Genomic DNA, 15,046 nt, shown 5'->3' with positions numbered 1-15,046 from the left:
CCCCGTCGATCAATCCGTCAAGTGCAAGACGTGTCATATTCCGAGTGGTTTTTGGAGGCATTTCCTATATACAACATAGGGTGCAACATGTGTAAGATTTCAGATAACTACACTCAATTTTTCTAAGCATTCTACACATTCCAAATCAAAAGAAGCTTCATGCATTTCATTTAACCAAAATTGTCACAATACATGAGATGTGGTATTACATGGATCATGACAGAAGATGCATGTGAGCTAATCTAACAAAAGCTTTAAACACTAAGCATACCAAAAACTAAGGCTATTACAAAGGAAAACAAGGAATAAGGAAAACCCAAAGACGGCTACAACATATGACTAGTCGTCTGACTCTGGTGAAGGTGGAGGTACACCCTTGTCCTGCATACAACACAGGAGAGCCTTCAAGGTGCGAGACATCTTCTTAAATTTTTGTTTCAGATAAGCCTGATTCTCTTCCAGCCTTTTCTTCAATTCGGTCTAGGTCTCCTTAATCTCCTGACTCAGGGCGGCCTAATTCTCTTCAATCTGAGCTATGTGAGCTTCCAAGGTGGCCCAATCACGGCGGTCGTCATGTGTAGCGGGAGGAAGTCCCCCATCAGAATCTTGGGTCTCCTCTTCTTCCTCACTGCTTTCCTTATCATTTTCTTGCTCAATGCCTTCCTTGTCACTGCCTTCTTCCATACTTCCTTCATCTAATCATTTTCTTCCTCTTCTTCACTACTTTCTTCCTCTTCTTCTATCTCATCTCCATACTCATCGAGCCTTGCTTGTTGCTACCTAGGGCCTATGCCCATATTGTTCAGCATAGTGTCACTGATGATATAGATCGGGGCATGGTTCTCCATATAGAGTCAGAAGTTTAAATTTTGGGTGATCTTACAAATAAGTCGACTGAAAGGAAGTGAGGCATCACCATGTGTAGATTATGAAGTACCCACAATATGAGACAATACGAATGTAGGCAGGCATAGCTTGTCTCCCTGACCAGCTTTGTATAAGAAATCTACCATGAGCTGAGTACATTTCGTGTGATTACTTCACCTGGGGTACACATTATACGTAAATATGTGGAGTAGGCAAAAATCGTTAGTCATTTTGGTCGATGTAAGGCTATTTCCTCACCTCCACCACTCAAGCTAGCTGCAAAGAAAACATGTGCAGCAATTCCTTTCTTGTTCACTAGCGAGGTTTGTCTCGCTAGCATGTACAAGTCCACGCTCCATACCCATGATACGAGCTATCATGTCTACATTAACTATGGCCTCCTCTCTTCCTAAAGGGATAGTAAACTATAGTGGTTCCAGTAATGGGTCTCGTATATGAGCATAGAAGGCACGCACTGCTCCTTCACTCGCATGGGTATTTCCCTTAAATATGGGACCCCATCCATTTTCCAGGAGCATGTCCATCACTGGGTACAACCTGAAAAGCCTTTCATCCACATGAGCCTCAAATACAACTTTTTGGTTAAGGAACCTACCTAATTCGACGCCCGCCGGTAGCGATCTTTCGATAGGGATCCACAGGTTAAGATCCCATTTTGTTCTTCTCTCTTGCTCAGCGCTCGTGCTTACTTCAGCGCCCGTCTTTTTCCTTGTACATGTTGAGTGGCTAGGCTCAGCTTCATTCGCAGACACCCTCTTCTTTCCCATAAGGGAAAGGAGCGTTGAGAGCGAGAATATGGCGGTAACTAACTCGAAGAGTACCATGGAAGTGGAAAAAGCTTGTATATTGAAGTGAATGGGAAAGTTTAGGAAATTTGGGACACAAAGATGGGTTTATGTACTCAAATGAGGAGAAATAGGGGAGATGGAAGGTTGTAGGAGATGGGTTTAAGAGAATAGTGGAGGTGTGTAAGATATTGAAGAAGATGAAGCTTGGTGTATATGAAAGAGAGATTTGAGAGGGAAAATGAGGTTTTGGAGGGGTTTTGAGAGCTAGGAGGGGGGTGAAATGGACAAAGGGGAGTAAAGGGACCCAAATAGGGTGGTCTCACACGAAAACGTGGTCCCACACATGTGGGTGAGGGCGGTGGGTAGCCAGAACCGCAGGCCCGTTGCGGCGCGTTGGAGGTGGCCGGTGCACGCCGCTGACCGGGTAGTGCCACCGTGGTCCTTTGGACTGGTGGCAGTGGCCTCTACCACCCGGGTTGTCAGAAAAGTGCGAGGGACCCCTTGGGTCCCACCGAAAAATGGGCTTTATGCCCCTACATTCGTGTGACGTATTTTCTCGGTCCATTTCGCATATATTCACGCCCTTTGGAGTGATTTAAGTTTGGGATTCGCCAACTAATAGTTTAAACTAGTCGATTGATGGTCAAACAAAAGAATTGAGATCATTTCACATGCTCTCAGATGCATACACGTCACATTTCAACGGTCAATCTCGCCCGTCGGTGAAACTTGGGATCCTACGATCATTTTTATTTTTTTTGCCTCCACCTAAGTCAAAGCGCATCAAAGTACGTTGTGTTACCATAACCTAAGTCCAATTTAATCCAAATCATGCTCTGATACCAACTTGCAATGCCCCAAAAATCGAGGGTCAAGCAAATCTCAACTCCCAAGTTCCAACGCATCACTTATGCAACATAGATAATGATGTTTAAATATTGTCCATATTACTGTATTAAACATGAGTGAAATTACACTAAATCAGCATATCATACTCCAGAGTTAATGTAAATAAGCAAGCAGTAGACTGAACTAATTATATAAAGTATATACATGTTTCATAACCTCCAGAGTATGAATGCTACCGGGCTGAATATATACATAATTTGTTTCAAAATATACAAAATGACAAAATGTGAATGTATGACTAATCCATGTAATCCCTGTAATCTTGACAACGTAGCTCTAGGTATACACAGACCCAGTCAAGAGCTGCACATAGGAGAACTCTTTCTACTCGTTTACAAAATCCGGCTCTGTTGCGTAAGCCTCACCATAATCTGCATCTAAATCAGAGTCTGGTTGGTGTTTTAAAACACCGTCCCAGAGTGGGAGTGAGTGATCAACTCAGTGGTACTATAAGGTAAAGGTTAACATGTTATCAATCCAATCAAGCAGTAATGATAAAGCAATACAACAATCACTTCATAATTACTCTTGTTAATGTAGGAATGATATGTAGTAATGATGCATGCCCTCTCCTACACTCCCTCAGCGACTTCATCTAACAATCTCATATGGTAAACTCCCTAGACGTGTGCTTCCTCGCCAAAAGCACATGCAATGCGGTGCATGGTCGTGTTAGCCAAGTAATTTATTAGGCTTATTCATACAACAGATTTGGGAAGCTAAGGTACCTCCCTTTTTATCATTTACCCAAATAAGGATCCATCTAGGGTCGTCAATCCTAGTTAAGCACATACGATAGGCAAGTTGTAGGGCATCGCCTCTGATGAAAGCAGTGGATAGGCAAGTTCAAGAGTTTACACTCGAGGTCACAACGGGAAGTCTCGTCACCTCAGCGTAGGCCTAGTTTATACTCGAGGTCACTATGGGAGGCTCGTCACCTAAACGTAGGCCGACAACTTGAATACGGTGTCCCATACACCACCATATTTGGCTCACGAGTCTAGGGTTGCTCACTAGTCGCTACGGGGAAGCTCATCACCCCAACGTAGGCCGACAGCTCAACCATGGTGTCCCATACACCACCATGCCCGGTTCATGAGTCTTAGTGGATCTTAGTACCATAGTTAAAATGGACTTCACATTGGTAAGCGGTACCTTAGATTTAAATAGTAGCGTCCATACATGGTAAACACACAATAGGCTAATCGAGTTATTTGACAAGTTCGATTGGTACGAGCACACGCTGAATAAATCGACATAGAGCGCATACGCACTCCACGTGGCCTAACTACTGTTGACAATCACCGTATGGCTCGGATTCATTGAATGTATCCAATGTGGTGAAACTAGTTCGGCCACTCAACCGGGAACCGTTACCGATTACTTGGACTGCGTAGTAGTCCCAATCATACTCAAATGCAATAGGTAGTCACATATGTTAATCATAACAGAATTAAATGAACAATTCAAACATAATTTCCATTTGAGCATTTTATCAAACACATTGAACAAGTTATTATACGTATGCATTTCATCCATAAATCATATAGCAATAATTTACGTTATATGAAGGATACTATAAATATGGATAAGGAAGTTTAGAATCCTATCTCAGCACCCTTATTAAAAGTGATTCATCAAACAATTTGTCATTCAGACATTTTATCAAACACTTAGACTACACAATACTGCATACATAAACTAAATTGCTTATAACATATATTATGGCAGGTCCTTCATAAAGGAGTTGTCATACATACAACAAACATGTATTCTAGATTAATAGTCATAATAAGTATAAATCATAATTTCACTTTCATTCAAGCATTTCAGCAAACACATGAAATGCATTATATATTCACATAGTTCACACACATGTGTAGTTTATCGAATACATCGTAACTAAGATCATATGACAGCAATCAAGTTAGATATAAATCATTGCTGATATTGAAAGCCTTGAAAACCCTAACTTAAACGTTTATAGTCTGCACCTTTCGTCGAATTTCTCGTTTTGAACTCGGTTCAAATCCTACGTCCCCGTATACAGAACAACAGTACCTAAACATCGAAATAGGTTAGCTATTTCACTAATTACCCTATTTGGGCTTCTAAAACAAGTTTAACGTTAGGATTTCTTACCCAAATCGCAGCTAGAATCGATGGTGTAGCGATGGCGGGGAGACGAAACGGCGTGTGTAGTCATGGGAAAGAATCTCAACAGCGATCTCCTTATCTCTCTCTCTTCTCCTCACTCTTTCCACCTCCTTTCTCTCTTCTCTCACCTAAGGTTTGAGAAATTCGTATGAAAGAGAGAGGGGGTGGTTTTAGGTCTTTAAATAGTCCCAAAAGTGATGTAAATGGCACTGGGGCCATGGTATACTTAAGTTATAGCTAAAGGGTGTCTGTTTTCGATAAACAAGGCCCATAGGAAGGCCATTTCTCACCTAAGTCATGAAGCAAGTTCCTTGACAATGGATCTATGCAAGGACTATTTATGGTGCGATCTGACAAACTGATCGACCGTGAAGGACCCGTATTAGATCAACAGTCGTCGTTCCTCGATCAGGGCCACAAGTATACGGATAAGAGCAGGGAAATTTCCTTGATCCATGGGTAAATTTTAGTCAGAATCTGATGGTCTGAAGTCTTCAATTTCACCTGCAAGTGAATAGCCCAAATCACTTAAGTTTCATGTCTATTTCTAAAGATATTGGCGTTTCTCACACACTTCGCTCAAGGCTTAAGTTGTGTATTTCTGGATACTATTTGGACTCGATTCCCGCGATGGTTGTCAAGCCCGATAAGGCGGTCATAACCTTATAGTTTTGTGGTAATCAAACTTTCGATGCACGGTCTAGGTCTGATGCGGAGTTTCAATGTGCTCCCGAGAGTAACTGGGTTTTGGGGTTTCTCCTAAGTTTGTAAGTAGTGTTAATCTACCGATTTTAATGGTTTTGGGTTTTGCCATTTGTATTAATAGTGGTTCAAACTAAATCCACTGATTATTTAGTTCAGCACTTAATTTATTTTCGTTTAATTCCTAAAGAATTCGGTCCTTAAGGATTTTTGCCTAAGGTGGTACTCGAGTCTTTGTACAGATTTTTTCGAGACGTTACACCAGTCGGGACCGACGATCGATGTCGGCTCAGATGGTCAGCGAAGAATGCCTAGCCGACCAGCGCAAGGGCGCCGATGGGTTCCTCGTCCTCAAGATGATTGATCGATCGCCATTAGAAGAAGAAACCAAGGTCCTTGAATCTGCGATCGGTGCACTCGAGAGATTATGTCCAGGTCATAAGAATCTCCTAAGATAGGAGGGTAGTATTGTAATCACAGTCTTGACCGTCACCAGCCACCGTACTTAGCCTCCAATCGTTGTTCACAATGGGCTCCACCTTTGTTAAGAGTGGTCAAATCCCCTACTACACATGAATGGGTATGAATGAGTCACTCACCCAAAGTTTCTAGCAATACTGGAAGCTTTAACAAGGATCCAAAAGTGTTGATGGCAAAGACAGTGGGCTGCCGCTAGAAGGGAAATGGAAGGGGAAAGGACACTTCCTCGACCAGTAGCTAAACTGCCCCATCCTTTTTGGAAGATCCCCCTTCCTGATGAGCATGTGGCAGTAAACATGGTCAAAGCAGTGCTACCAACTGCAGTATAGGAGGGTCAAGATGCCCTTGACGACACGGGTCGATTGGATGATCTTAAAGAGGAAGATAGTTATGGTAATTTTTTAGATTACGTTAGCGACGATTGCTTCCTAACAGGAGAATGGCTAGTTAACGGTCGAACTCACAGCTGATGAATATTCTAATTAGATTAAGAAGATTGGATCTGAAACACTAGGGGGGTGTTGAGTGTCAAATATTGCATATTTTGCCCCATTTATATCTTGGTTTTATGAAGATGATAATGCTTAATGGTATATTTTATACATGTTTGTGTTACAAGGTGAGTTTAAGAGCTTGGATTGAAAAGAATGTTAAAAGCATAGATTTGACGCTCAAGAATCACTAACCCAAAGAATGGATCTTTAGAGACTAAGATTGAAGATTTCAAGGCCCCAAGTTTCAAGAAAATCAAGTGGAGAAGGAAGTGCAAAAATTCATATAGAAATTCGCAGAATTTGAGCTTCTATGTCATCAAAGCTTGTTCAATGAAATTGAAGGCTATTTGATGACATAAAAGAAATACAGAAAAATCATGTTTGGTTGCTGGACAAATTGGATGTAGTTCTCGATGACATCGAAGGTAGTTTGATGACTTTGAACTTTTGTAGATTTTCGGAGCAACTCGTTGGAACACTCTAAACACATTCTCGATTCATCGAAGGCGTTCGATGACATCGAAGGCAAGTTCGATGACAAGAAAAGTTATAAAGTGCAAAAGGCATTATATAGTATGAAAAGGCATGACTTCCAGATTCAAGTTACCTTCGATGACATCGAAGGCTATTCGATGACATCGAAAGAGTTACGCGGACTGCGTAAATTTGAGGCGATTTTGCAATCTATGCAGACAAGGCTATAAATATGGGTTTCCTAAAGACTTCTAGGGATATCTAGGGTTTTAAGGAGCAGAACAAAAGGGTGGGGCAGCTTCTCAAGAGTTTTTCTTCATTTCTTTCCTATTTTTAATGCTTTCTTTCAGGATTTTAGTTCCAATTATGTCTATGGTTGGCTAAACCTCTTAGCTAGGGCTAAGAGGTGAATCTTGTAGTGTGTTGGGGTGTTTTTATTGCTTTGATTCTTGTTTTTAATGAACCTCATTGATTCTAATTTGATTTTAAAGGAATATTTTCAGTTTTTTATGATTTATTGTGACTTAAATTGCAATGGATGCTACGATAGTTTTGAATATCTTCTTTTCCTATTTTTGAGATTGTGGGATTAGTAAATCCTATTATTCACCATCGTCTCCTGGGCATGGTAGGGTGATGGAATCCCTTACAAACATCAGAATCCTCCTCCATTGAGAATTAAGTCAATGAAAGTTCAGATTTGATTTAATTGTCATATCTTCCAATTAGATAGGATATGACTCCAATTCCAATTGTGTTCCTTGAATCAAGTATGGAAACATCCTGATAGCTACAAGTGGATCCTTGGCACCCTAGTTCCCACTTTTAAATTCACAAGTTTCAATCAACTTTATTCACAAATACTCTCTTTTATTTTAGATTTAGATTTAGATCTTCTTTTAGTTCTACTTCTAGTTATTTTCAGCATACGCATAAGATTAGTCCCTGTGGATTCGACCTCGGTTTCACCGAGATTATTACTATATCGTGACTCTACACTTGGGGTTGTGAATAAGTTTTTGGCGTCGTTGCCGGGGACTACGGATATGTTTTTCTGAATTTAATTAGTATTAGAATTAGGTTAAGGTTAGGATTAACTTTTTGTTTGGTTTCTAGGTTAGGATTTTTCTAAACTTATTTTTAGAATCTAACTTGGTTTTCTATTTTGTAGGATTCTGACGTAGCAATCTTCAATCCGGTAACCTCTTTCTAATTCGCTCTCTTATTTTAGATCTCTTATTTGTTTTAGTTTCTCTAGCTTTCTTTCTTAGGTTTAGGTTTAGTTACTTGAAGGCTTCAAGTATTTCATGCCCAAGTGGGTTCATGACAACACTCGATGTCGCTTAAGTGAAGGAGGATTGGTCAAAGGGTTGCCTATCCATCACAGGATTAGACACCACCATAGATCCTGAAAGTCAATAGAAGTGATGGTTGCAAATCAACATCAACCTCTAGTTGAGGAGGCCTAGGATGAGAATGAGGTGCATCATGTACCCCCGCCTCGTGCTTTACGAGACTATTTTCAACTGATGGGGGTAAGCACACCTTCCTGTATGATTTTTAAAAAAAATATAAGAAATATAGATATCAAGTCAAGAGTGATCCGGCTCCTTCTAAAGTTTCATGGACTTGAATCTGAAAGTCCATATCTACACTTGAAAGAGTTTGACGAGATAATAGCCACTTTATATTTTCCTACTGTTTATGAAGACATAATTAGACTGAAACTCTTTCCCTTCTCCTTAAAAGAAAAAAACTAAGATGTGGTTACATTCATTATGTCCACGATCTATTGGCAGATGGAATGACATGACAAGGGAGTTCATAAAAAATTCTTCCCTATCATAAGACGAACACCATCAGAAATTCGATTATGAACTTCGCTCAAAAGTAAGATGAGACATTCTTCCAATGTTGGGAGTGGTTTAATGATCTTGTCAGTTCATGCCCGCAACATGGTTTTGAGATGTGGCGCATAACAAAATTTTTCCATGAAGGACTGACATCTTCCATGCACTAATTTGTCGAGACGATATGCAATGGGGAATTCATGAACAAGGATGTCGATGATGTGTGGGATTACTTTGACAAACTTGTTGAAATCGCACAATTATGGGACATCTCCCCAAGACCTAGCACCACTTCTAAGCCTACTCAATAAAAGGAGAAGGGCGGGATATATCTTTTAAAAGAGGAAGACGATTTGAATGCTAAAGTGGCCGGTCTCATAAGGAAACTCGAGGCTATGAAACTTAAGAAGGATAAGGCTAAGGAAGTTTTTTGCGATATTTGTGCTTGAAATATTTATACAACTGAAAGTTGTTCAACAATACCTACTTTTCAAGAAATATTGAATGAGCAATCGAATGTCGTGAACAACTACCAAAGGCCTTTCAAAGGACTCACTTCAAACACATACAATTCAAGTTGGAGAAATCATCCAAACTTTAGTTGGAGGAATAGACAAACTGCTACTCCTCAAGGAATCCCTAAAAAATTCTTGAATCAAAGGAAACCTCAAGATGAATCGGTTCAAAATCCCACACAAACTCAAGAGCTCATCAAGCAAAGTACTCTCCAAGCCTTACAAGAACTTACTAAGGCTATACAAAACATAGACTCATGTGTTACGATTATGGAGAAAGGGATCCTTCCAACTCAACCTATCCCTAATCCTAAACCGTAATATGGAGTTAGTGAACCAAGCTCTTCAAATCCAATGGAGTAAGCCAAGTCTATCACCACTCTTAGGAGTGAAAAAACAATTGACAAATATATTCTGGTAAAGGCTGAAAAGTCTAAGGACTCGGAAGAAGACATAGATAATAAACCCAACGCTACTTAATAGGGATTAGAACCAAAACCTTTGAGTAAGCCGATTGCTCCATTCCCCTAGTGATTGATTGCACCAAAACCTTTAGCCAACTCACAAGATATTCTAGAGGTGTTAAAACAAGTGAATGTCAACATCCTTCTTCTGGATGCTGTAAAACAACTTCCTTCATATGCTAAAATTCTGAAAGACCTATACACAACTAACAGGCGGCAAAGTATCAAAAATAAAAATTTCCTAATAGAAAAAGTGAGTGCCATCCTCAACCTGCCACAAAAATATAAAGATTTAGGTAGCCCAACTATCACTTGCATAATTGGGACTCACCAAATTGAGAATGCACTTCTTGACTTAGGGGCAAGTGTAAATCTGATCCCTTAATCGGTCTACGAACAATTGAGTTTATGTGAATTAAAACCCACCCGGACCACATTACAACTCGTTGATCGCTCAGTTCATGTACCAAGAGGGATGATTGAGGATGCATTTTTCCAAGTAGATAAATTCTACTGTAACGCCCTAGATTTTGAGGGTCGAGCAAAACTCTACTCCCAAGATCCAACGCATCACTTATGCAATATGGATAATGATGTTTAGATGCTCTTCATATCAATGCATTAAACATGAGTGGGATTATACTAAAACAGCATATCATACTCTATAAATAATTAAATTTAAGCAAGTGAGAGACTAAAACACATATATCAGAACGGTAGATGTTTTACAACTTCCAAAGTATGATGATGTAACAAGGTTTAATATATACAAGGGTTATTCAAAATATACAAAATGTCAAAATGTAAAGTGTTCGACTAATTCATATATCCCTGTAATCCCGTCGAATCAGCATGAGGTCTACATAGACCCGCCAGATAGCTGAACATAGGAGAATTCCTCCTCCTCATCTATGAAATCCGGCTCCACTGCATAGGATTCGTCATTACCAGCATCTAAACTAAAGTCTGGTTGGTGTTTTAAAACACCGTTCCAGAGTGGGAGTGAGTGATCAACTCAGTGGTACTATAAGGCAAAGGTTAACATGTTATCAAGTCAATCAAGTAGTAATGATAAAGTAATACAACAATCACTTCCTATCTACCTTGTTAATGCAATAGTGGAGTGCAGTAATGATGCATGCCCTCGCACAAAGCTCCCTCACAAGTGACTTTGACAACCAAGTTTGCACATGACAAGCTCCCTAAAGTGCAACTTCCTTGCCAAAGCATAAGCAATGCAGTGCATGGTCGTGTTAGCCAAGTTCTTAATTAAGCTTATTCATATAGCAGGTTCGGGAAGCTAAGGTACCTCCCTTTATATCGTTACCCTAAACGAATGATCCATCTAGGGTTTCAATCCTAGTTAACCACATACGATAAGCAAGTTATAGGGCATTACCCCTAATGAAATAGCAGTTGATAGGCAAATTCAAAAGTTTATACTCGCGGTCACTACGGGAAGGCTGGTCACCTTAGCGTAGGCCGACAGCTCGAACATAGTGTCCCATACCACCATGCCTAGTTCATGAGTTTGGGTTGCTCACTAGTCACTACAAGGAGGCTCGGCACCCTAGCATAGGCCGACAGCTCAACCACGGTGTCTCATACCACCATGCCCGACTCATGAGTCTTAGCGGATCGTGATACCATGTTTGAAATGGGTCTTTACATTGGTAAGTGGTACCTTAGATTCAAGCAGTGGTGTCCATACATGGTAAATACACAACAGGCCAATCGGTTTGCTTGGTAAGTTCAATTAGTATAAGTACACGTTGACTTAATTAACATTGAGTGCATAAGCACTCCTTGTGGCCTAACCACTGTCGATAATCGCCGTGCGACACGGATTCGTCGAGTTACCAATGTGGCAAGACTAATTCAGCCACCTGTATAATGATTGTTACCGATCACCTGGGCCACGTTGTAGCCCCAATCTTACTCAGATGCAATAGACAGACACATGTGATAATCATATAAGCATTTAAAAATAATCGAAAAAAACTCTCATTTGAACATTTCATCAAACACATTGAACATGTCACCAAGCACTTGTATTTTATCCATAAATTGCGTAGCGGTAAGTATGGTTGCATGAAAGAAATAATACATATGATTAAGGTAATTGAGAATCCTATCTTAATACACTTAATAAATACAAATCATCAACATTTTCTCATTCAGACATTTTATCAAACACTTAGGTTACACTTCACCAAATACATAGATTAGGTTAGTTACGCCATGTGTTTTAGCAAATCCTTATACAAAGAGGTCAACATGAATATAATAACGATGAATCCTAGATCAATAGACATGGAAAAAATAAATCATATTTTCATATTCATTCAGACATTTTAATAAACACATGAGATGCAAATTTTGTTCAACATAATTCACACATGTATATTGTATCGAAAACGACGTAACTAAGATCGTATGGCAGCAATCAAGTCAGTCATAAATCATTGCTAACATTGAAAGCATTGAAAACCATAACCTAAATGTTTATAGTCCGCACCTTTCGTCGGAATACACAATTTGGACTCGGTTCGAATCCTACGTTCCCGAAAATGGAATGACGGGCACCTAAACAATGAAATAAGTTAGTTATTTCATCGATTGCTCTATTTGGATTCCTAAATTAAGATTAGGGTTAAGATTTCTTACCCAAATCGTAACCGAAAATGATTGTGTAGCGAAGTGGGGAGGAGAATCCGTGGCATGGAGTCATGGAAAAGAATCCCAGTAATGATCTCTCTATTTCTCTCTTCTCTCCTTACTCTTTTCTCTTCTTTTCTCTCTTCTCTCTCCTAGGGTTAGAGAAATTCGTATGGAATAGAAATGGGGTCATTTAAGGGTTATATATAGGACCAAAACTGATGCAAATGGCCCCAGGGCCATGGTATACCTAGTTTGTATCTAAAGGGCGCCTGTTTCGGGTAGACAGGGCTCATCTGGGGGTCCATTACTCACTTATGGCGTAGGGTAAGTCCCCTGACAATGGATCTATGCTAGGATGTGTTTTCTGTGCAATCAGATACGCTAATCAACCGTGAAGGACCTATGTCAGATCAACGATTGTAGTCATTCGATCGGGGTCACAAGCATAAATATATGTACAGGGAAATTTTCCTGATTCATGGGTGAAGTTCTATCAGAAATTGATGGCCTGAAATCCTTAATTTTTCCTGTGAGCGTCCAATTCACTTATGTTTCAATACCCTTTCTAAGGATATTCGCGTTTCTCACACACTTCACTCAGCATTCAAATTGAATGTTTCTGGACACCATCTGGGCTCGATTCCTGCGATGGTTGTTAAGCCCAATAAGACGGTCATAACCATATAATTTCGTGGTCATCGAACTTTCGATGTGCAGTCCAGGTTCGATTTAGAGTTTCAATGTGCTCCCGAGAGCGACAGGCTCTTGGGGTTTCTCTTAGGTTTTTATATAGTGTTGAGTCAGTGATATTAATGGTTTTGGGTCTTGCCATTTGTGTAAATGGCGGTTCAAACTAACTCCACCGAGTAATTTGGTTTAGTACTTAATTAATCTCCGTCTAATTTCTACAGAATACGATCCTTAGGGATTTTTCCTGAGGTGGTACTCGGGCCTTTGTACGGATTTTTTCGAGATGTTACAATCTACCCCCCTTAAAGAAAAATTTCGTCCCTAAAATTAGTACCTTTTCATTCTCCTCGAGGATCTGAGGGTAGTTCATATGGATCTCGGCGTCTGTTTCCCAAGTAGCCTCTTCCTTAGTGTGGTGCATCCACAGTACCTTCACAAGTGGGATCACTTTGCTACGTAGCACTTGTTCCTTCTTATCGAGAACATGTGTTGGTCGCAACATATAAGTAGCATCTTCACTTAGCTGTACTTGTTCCCATTTGATAATGTGGGTAGGGTCAGGAATATACTTCTTCAACATGGACACATGAAATACGTTGCGCACACCTGCGAGTGGTGTGTGAAACCTGAAATGGTATGCCACCTCACCCACTTGGTCTAGAATCTGGAATGGGCCAATGAATCTCGGTGTGAGTTTCCCTTTCTTGCCAAATCGAAGGACTACCTTCATTGTGGAAACTTTCAGGAATACGTGGTCCCAAACCTCGAATTCTAGTTGTCGCCATCTAGTATCGGCGTAACTCTTCTATCTACTCTGGGCTGCAAGAAGTCGACGCCTAATAATGTCGATCTTCTCTGAGGTTACCTGTACCAAATTTAGGCCAACCAAACTCTTCTCGCCAACTTTTGCCCAACAATATGGAGCTCGAGATGGGCGTCCATACAGAGCTTCGTAAGGAGCCATGTCAATGCTCACTTAGAAGCTATTATTATAAGCAAACTTGGCATAGGGGAGACAGTCATCCCAATTTTCCTTCAAATCAAGCACACATGCTCGCAACATATCTTATAATATTTGATTTACCCATTCCGTCTGCCCATCGGTCTATGGGTGGAACATGGTACTAAACTTCAGTTGCACTCCCATTGCTTCTTGGATTTGAGTCCAGAAAATAGACGTGAATCGCGTGTCCCAATCTGACACAATCTCCATAGGAACCCCATACAATCGTATTATCTCCTTGATGTACAGCTTGGCTAGATCATCTGCCGAATTAGAAACTCTAATAGGGAGAAAGTGAGCCAATTTTGTCAATCGGTCCATAATCACCCAAATGAAGTCATGCCCCTTTCTCATCTCTGACAACCTGGAAATGAAATCCATATATATGAAATCTCATTTCGATTCAGCTATGGGCATAGGCTGAAGTAAATCAAGGGGTCGGCGATGTTCGGCCTTGACCTACTGGCACGTGAGACAACGAGACACGAAGTATGATATGTGGGCATTCATGTTATCCCACCAGTACAAACATTTCACATCTCTACACATCTTTGTACTGCCTGGATGCATCGCCATCCTTGAATTGTGAGTGGCTTCTAGGACTTCCCTTCTCAAGTCATGGAGATTCGGGACGCATAGGTGGCCATGATATCGTAAACCTCCGTCCGAGCCAACTCTCCATTCAGATTCTTCACTGTCACTTGCTCGTTCTCTCATTTTCACCAACAGTTCATCTTCTTTCTGAGCTACAATAATTCGATCATCAATAAGTGGTTGTACATGGATGTGTGCGACGCTCTCGAATGGCTCCTCTGCTGTAAGCTTTTGTTCGAAGTCTCACACAAACTCTACCATATTCCACTCTTCTATCATCGGCGGAGCCACGGATTCTATTGTGTTCTTGCGACTCAACGCATTGGTCACCAGGATGGCCTTGCCAGGATGGTAGAGACCTTAAACTTGAAGTCTTT

General features: G+C 40.6%; 1 non-coding gene across 1 annotated transcript; it reads right to left on the bottom strand.

The window, feature by feature from the left end:
- Positions 1–8,747: 8,747 nt before the first annotated feature.
- LOC131222308 (small nucleolar RNA R71) lies at positions 8,748–8,854 on the bottom strand. The gene has a single exon (XR_009159993.1). It is a non-coding gene; the product is annotated as a small nucleolar RNA R71 (small nucleolar RNA).
- Between the last annotated feature and the right edge of the window lie 6,192 nt (positions 8,855–15,046).

Source organism: Magnolia sinica, chromosome 1 (assembly GCF_029962835.1).
Source record: "Magnolia sinica isolate HGM2019 chromosome 1, MsV1, whole genome shotgun sequence".
Taxonomy (NCBI): Eukaryota; Viridiplantae; Streptophyta; class Magnoliopsida; order Magnoliales; family Magnoliaceae; genus Magnolia; species Magnolia sinica.
Note: the sequence above shows the minus strand (reverse complement) of the source record. Positions and strands in the feature narration are given on the sequence as shown.